Below are 7864 nucleotides of genomic sequence, written 5' to 3' on the forward strand. Positions count from 1 at the left end.
CAGAGTACTTTTCACCGTGCAAATACCAGAAACCCTACACACTGACATGTTGGACAAAATAAAGAACCTTGGAGTGTGTCTAAGATTTGCCAACTATATGGAGAACATTGTATATAAGTTGTCTATGCTAGCTGGTTAAGGCCATCATCGGCCGTCGATCGTGCTGAGCGATGACATGACAATACGAAGCGATGGCACGATTGTGCCACGAAGGGGTGACACGATGGCACGATGACGATTGCAAATTAAAACGAAGCGATGGCGCAATGGGGCGAAACGACATGGAAACGATACAACATTAATGTCTTCGTACCCTGGTGCGATGATGCTACGACGGTACGATGCTGCGATGATGGCCTTCACAGGCCTCCATACTTGCCCGCCTTAATACCAGATTGTATGCAGATCCTACATAGACTGTATACAGATCAGTGCGTGTACCACCATATACCCTGTGCTGGTGTCTGCCGTACTCACCTTTAGCATAGTATAAGTGATGAAATACACGACCAATCCTAATGACGGCGTGCTCATGAAAGAAAACCACATAACAAGCGCATAGGTTTTATGATTTAATTATTAACACATGCCATTACAAAATAATGAGTAGTAAATTTGTCAATTTCAAGCGAAGGAAACCTCATGATTAATGTCAGGATTGCGGTGAGCAGTGAAGCTTGAACTCTTTAATACGACAGCTGTACATTGCATATAAAACTTGTATATTGATTCAAAGAATTTTTTTACTCGCATCCGATCATAATAAATCACCTGGATTCGTGATTAAATGGTAATATGAAGCGAATTTCTCCAAGCTATTATCAAACTACAGTATCTTGTAACACACTGCCTAGAAAGCAGTTAGCAATCTTCACATGATCATTACACTTTAGCAAAATAGGCCCAGGGGTATAAAAAATATCGTTTTCTAAACGAGTACATGCCCCTTGCACATATCTCCCTGAAAAATATAATTATATTTAGTAATACATTTCACAAAATAAATTCTGAATCTTGTTAGCAAAACCATCGTTTCTCTGTTTGTGAGTGAAGCGGTGAAAACTCGAAAGGAGAATGTCTCTCGAGATTGTCTGTGACGTCTATCAGCTGATGGACTAACTCCTGAACAGTTGGCCTGTATTCCGGATACTGATGAAGACATGGTAAAGCAATGTTTTTTATAGGGTCAAGGGGCACGATTTTTGCAATACTATACAATATCTTTCCAAGACTGTAGACGTCCGAAGCTGGGGAGGTATGCTTTAGGCGTCTCACTTCCGGCGCCAAATGAGTAAACTGCTGCATGTAGTCGGATGAGCCGTAGAACACACGGCCCGTTTTGTAAGACGCCAAACCCATGTCAATAAACTTCAGCTGGCATTCCTCTTCGTCCCGACAGTCGACCAGTATGTTGTCCTTTTTAATATCGTTCATGAGGATACCTTTCCGGTGAAACATGTCGATTCCGATAACCATCTGAACGCAGAGGTTCAGCCAACACGTCTGGGACAGTCGCAAGGGTTTGTCTTCCAGCAGATTGTGAAGGCTCATTCCTTGACCGAAAAATTCCTGCACGAGCGCGAAGCGTTGAGGGGAAGCCACGTGCAAGACGCCATAGAAGTAGGGGATGAATCCAGTGTTCAGCAAATGCATAAGTATTCTCGCCTCTTCCAGAATTTCTATTGGTTTTGTCACACCTTTCGGAGAGAAATCTTTCACGACGACCTGATACACGGCTCTTTTTGTGAATAAGTCCGCCAGGTACACGCTTCCGAATGAGCCTTCTCCAACCTTCACAGCACCCTGCTGGTTTACATGGAACACCAAATCACTCGCAGGCACCGATGCCACTTTTATTACGCTTATGTCCTTCTTGTCTTCTTCCGCTGACCAAAATTTTTTCTCCTTAGGTCTAATCTGACGTATGTGCGCATCATCCGGCTGTTGTGACAGAGGTTTCTGAAACTCTGTGACCTCTGCACGACTACAAGCAACATCTTCAACAGCTGTGTTGTCTTGCGAAGAGGTGCGCTGTGTGTCATTCACCTTTCCCACATTGGATACTGGACATTCATAGTCTTCGGGAACAGAGTCCTGATAAGAAGATACTTTAAAGTCGACAGAGCCAGGCTTTGTTATCTCTGCATTTTTGATACATTCAAAGTTTTCCGCGGAAATTGGTGGAGAGGAATCAGACACTGTAACACTTGAATCAGTACCTTTTTCAGACAAACTGTTATTCCGGATGTCGCAAAGATCTGACCAAAAGGTTAAACTCTTAGGTTGTTGGTCTATCACTTTCCCATTGTCGTTACATGTTTTGAAAGTATCGGACTCTTCCACCTTGCTTGGGTCCGAATACTGAAAAGGAAAGTCTTGCACCACGGAGAAAAGCATATCTTCCTTAGTACCGTTTTCGTATGGGAGCAATAGGTCTTGGGCGCACAGCAGTTCGTGGGGAAGCTCATTCACCTCGGAGAGACGGTTGTCCTTGTTATCCGGCAAAGACTGAGGGAAAATTAGCTCAACACTTGATAGAGATTCTTCTGTTGAGGTTATCGTGGAGAAACTGTTGGTGGCGTTGCTGGTTTTCAAGTCATCCTCATCGGAGCATCTTCCGACCCGTGAGTCTTCGAACCGACCACTTGCATCGTAGCACTTGGCTCCTACTGATAGCTCCTGAATGTCCGAAGAAAAAGAAAGAGAACCCGAAGAGCTTGGCACAGAAACTAATCCTGCCGACGATTGCTTCAGGTTTCCACGATGTTTTGATGTTTTGATTTCTGCTAACTTTAAGTAGCAGATCCTCAGCTCCTTTGCAACATTCCGAAAAAAGTTTGCATTGTCTCTTTCTTTGTCGCCCGCGCTCCCCCCTGTGAAATACAACAAAACCTCGTCAGGTACAAGTTGCCATTCTTCCAGTTTCTCTGGATTTTCGTTCGAAGTTGAACCAACAAGATTCGCTCTATAATTTCGGTTGATCAAATGCCCCGGGTCAAAGTCGCCACCTAAGGATTGATTCAGATCACCACTGCAGGATCTTGCGAGGTGTCTAGAAGATACTTCGATAGTCGATCCTTGGGCGCCGTGGGTAACGGCATTGGGCGTAGATCCAGAAGAGAGAGAAGATATGTGCGGTGGTCGCCTTAATCCATGCGACATTCAGGAAACGAGGAAATGCGTCGGCTTAAATTTTAGGCTCTGAACATGGTCTGTCTGGTTGAAAATAGTCACATTTGTCGCCTCTACAACATCGTGGCTCCTCTGTCGGACAACATGTGAAATGTTCATGAGTTCCACTTGTGTTCATCGCAGTAGAGGTCTCCACATGATGCCTACATGTAAAACATAATGATTGTATACCTATATATAGAGAGAGAGGGAGTATATATCACTCTCACGCCTTGACTATGGTGACCATTATTGTTTTAATGTACACAAATGTCCATAGTTATTTTTTTTAACACAGCTAACGAATATAATACATATATCATAGACTACGCGTTGCAATCCCAGGGGTCGTTTCACAAAGCGCACGTAACGTTACGTGCACTTCACTTCCATGGCCACCAGTGCTGTAAGTATTACGTCGTCATGGTAGTTACGTGGACGTAGCGCTACGTTCGCTTTGTGAAACGTGCTTCTGGGGCCACTTTCACTAATAACTTTTTTGTGCTTTCCTCAGAAACGAATAATCTTATTGTCGCATTACTAACAGGCAACGTCATTTGTGTAGAAGGTATGAGAAATATGCATGTTTTGGCCCATGACCACATTTTAACTTCACGTCGTATTACCTTTTCTGGTGTATCAGAACATGTATGCAGACGTTGTATATTTATCGGTAATTAAAGTGTCAAATTAGTTTGAATACCTTTATTTAAAATTAAAATGTACATATGAGGAAATACTACCTTCTTTCCTCCCCAAAGAACAAGGCCATGAAAGTTCTTTTCAATTCGAGATGAGTAAATAAGTTGATGTTATACTGTTGGTTTTTCTTTACGCCATATTCAAAGCTGAGATCTTCTATAATCAGTTTAAGGACGGAGGCAAATCACAATCAAACGAGTAACAGCGAATTTAGCGCATTCATCTCATGAATTTTACAAAAATCAAAATGATTACTCTCAAGCCAGTTGCAGTTAGTTTTCACTACAAGTCATTTTCATTTGGCATGTGGACTTCAAAACATGTGGCAGATCGATCTATAAGGCTTAAAAATATACTGTGTGAAATATAAATTTATGTTCAGAATGGTTCAAGATTATTTGCTACTAATGAAAGCCATGTGTGCTGTGCAGTGATCTGCATACACCCACCGTATTTATATTCACCTAATCAATAGAAAAGAATAAGGCCTGTTTAGTCTACATTCCTGTTTTGTCTACAACCAAGCTTGGAGTAAAAGCGACTAACCTGTATAGAACTCTTCTCTGTGGTCAGGTGAATAGTGAAGGTTTTAAGCATTTTTTTTATCATAGTGTGTTCCGTTTGACACTTGACTGTATATTTCAAGTATTTTACAGCGTATTTTACTCCATGTATTGCCAGTACAGTTTCGCAAGATGTACACATATATTGTCTGTTCATGCTGACCAGTCTATGGCCTTTATAGTTTTCAAAGAGATGACCTAAAGCTGTGGGGACGGAAAATTATTGCTCGAAAATGATTCTGTCTATAAAGGCATTAGGCGACATTCCATTATGCCAAAGGCCTTGAGCAGTGAGCATCTATTATGACAAAAGAGTCGGACGTGTTGGTAGCATTACTTCCTAGCTGTGGCAGGGCCCTAGTTTCCCTGTACTCTATATTATATTATAACTGTTTGCGTGCTATGCGAGTATTAGCTTATTCCTCAGGGGTTTCAGTTATCAAGTTTTGCTACGACCTGACAAAGGGTTTCTTATCTTTCAAGTGTAGCTTCAAGTGTATTTTCACATTTCAAATGGAAAAACCAACCTCATTTCGGAAACCAAAACATATATGTAGCATCTAAGTGTGTCTCTGAAAAGACTAATCCTTCACATCTGATATTTTAAAAGAGATCAAAGCCTATGGAGATATGAAATATTTGGCAAATACGGTACTAACATTCTTATCTTTATTTTGAGCAGAATACATGTTATGTCACACAATTTTGTCTGTGGACCCTTGTGTATCTGAAGCTACAATGTAGCTAAAGCCAACATTTGTCTCTCTCCTTTAAAGTTAATTCTGCATCCGTAGGCCTACACCCAAGATTAGTTACCGGTATTCAGTCTCCACCCAGAATTTTTGCATGCATTGTCAGAATACATTTCTTAATTTGTCATAATTTTCGTTGAAATCCTCCTAGTGGTTTGATTGTAAAAAATACATCTGTTGACCCATAAGTATAACTTACCAATAATCAGTATTTGTCAAATCCGTAACATTTCGAGATCGAGGTTTCCTCCAGCCTCTATATTGTTTCTTTGACGCCACCCCACACCTCCAGCAAAAATGTCTTTATACCCTCCAAAGCCAACTCTTAACAAGATTTCCCGACTTCAATTACCACAGTTGACAAGATTGTTTACTAGTTACCACGGATAACGACGTCACAAGTGCCATTACATCAGAAGTGACATCACAATGTCATTGACGCGCAGCGCACAAATGACGTCAACTACGGAATGTTGTCAGTACGTCACGACGGCATAAGCAATGATCGACTTGGCATACATGTATAATGTGTACGTGTCTGAGACCACTTTTCATAACTCCGTATTTCCCTTTTTTCGTAAAAGACGTTGTCTACAGAATAGTACCAACAGGCAAAGTCATTTATGAGGAAAGTTAAGAGCGTGAATCCTGCTTCGTTTTTCTGGACACGGTAACATTCTGCTGTGGTCCGCCATTGTGCTCCGCGTCGCGGGGTAAACAAACTAGTCTGACTGAACCTTACCCACTTTCGATACAAATGTTCGCCATTTCTACTCACCATTTTACTGCTGATCTGAAATGATCAGTATTATATAATATAATACTGATACTTATAATACTTATAATATTTGAAATGCAAATACCACAATGCGAATACCACAACAACATAGTTTTGTACACAATAAAAAAGAATGTTGCTCTCTTTTCGTTATCTTTCACACGTGCATGTTTGTCACAAATTACGACGTACAATAAGGAATCCATTCAAAGAACATGTGTGTGTCAATGGAGGTCTCAACGATTTCATTCCATGCCATTTGTAGCAAATAATTTGCTCTATTGGTGATAAAATTTAATATTAATTGGCCTTTGCAACGGTGAGATCTGCTCGGTTGTGAAACCCCTCTACTTTATTTTCCGTGAATTTTCGGGAATAATGTCATCGATCAACCTGCATGTTTTGACAGCGATCATTCTTGACGTCACTACTGAAGACTTAGGATATGATGCATGTCTGATAAATTTAATGATAATATTTATGAATATATTAAAAATATCCCCCACACCCCTAAGCGGACCAGTGCCACTTTGAACTCACAGGTTCACGTGACGTTCAGGCCGGAGTTCAGCCTAAACGTTTCAAATCTAACATTCTGTTACTGCCACTGGTCAACCGAAAAGATACTAAAAGGCTTAATTACAGCATAGGAAGTAATCTGGAGCGGTGACGACAGTTTGATAACTGGCAAATGGTCACATTTACGGCCTCATGTCAATTTTCCTCAGCTATGATTTTATTCTAACTGTTAAACGCTTAAATGGTAGAAAATTACACGCCCTCTTGCACCATTCCTTAAGCAGAATTAAGTAAAAAAAATTGTCATTAAGGACTTCAGAATTGATATCCCGACATACATCTTTTGGCAAAATTCATACACTCATAAACCACCCCAACAAAGCACACAGACTGAAATAATGGTGGTTACTTGACAAAGATAACGGTCCATGGATGAGTTTTCTTCTGGATGTCCAGTAAAAAAAAATTTCGAAAATCCACGCAGGCACGAATCCATGCAAATCACATCCAAATCACACCCGAAGTCACGCAAGAGACATCAGTATAATTATAGATGTCGTATCCCTCCGACCCAGTAATTCTGGGAAATGGGTGTGGAGAACGTTATTTCTACTCGTCTGGGATGTTTTGTATACCAAACAGAGCGTCTTAAAGTATATTTATGCCGACATATAGAATCTATTCATTTAGGATGACGGTGATGCGTGATGTTTCATAATATCTAGAATATCTCTAAGCCTCCAAGCCTCCCAGCCTCCCGCGCTATCTAAGGATCATAATTAACATATGCATATGCGCACTGGAATGGAAATTCCACATTCGCATCAAAGGCCCTATATCCTAATAACAGGTGTCAGCAAAATTTTGAATAATTCATAAGCAATTTTGGTGAAGATAGCTTCACAAACGACAAATATCTCCCAAACCAGAGACTCTTATATATACACACTAAGAACTCTGGAATGAATTAAGCCATTCAGAAGCAAATTCAACATGCATTCAACATGTATCTGAAAACATCTGTGCTTTTGAAATTATGGTTGAAACCTACTGGAGATATATGTTCACAACTCTGTAAAATGTCCCCCAACTGACCTTCACCCAGGCCTGGTTCTTTTGCAATGTTTTCTGTATTATATGACGACACATGCAGCATTTTTAGCAATTCTAGAGCAGCGGGGCCCAATAAAGTTCAAATAAAACAGCATTTTGAAACCTAATACTTCTTAAGTCGTGGTCCTAGGGGGCGCATATATGTTGCCATGTTTTTTTAGCACTTATATGAACATGTAGCTAGAATAAAGCCGTTATAGCTAGGGTGGTGAATTTCTTCACAGATGATAGAGCGTCCGCTTCGGGAGTGGTAGACCCAGGGTCAA

The sequence above is a fragment of the Liolophura sinensis genome, chromosome 6 (assembly GCF_032854445.1).
Source record: "Liolophura sinensis isolate JHLJ2023 chromosome 6, CUHK_Ljap_v2, whole genome shotgun sequence".
NCBI lineage: Eukaryota > Metazoa > Mollusca > Polyplacophora > Chitonida > Chitonidae > Liolophura > Liolophura sinensis.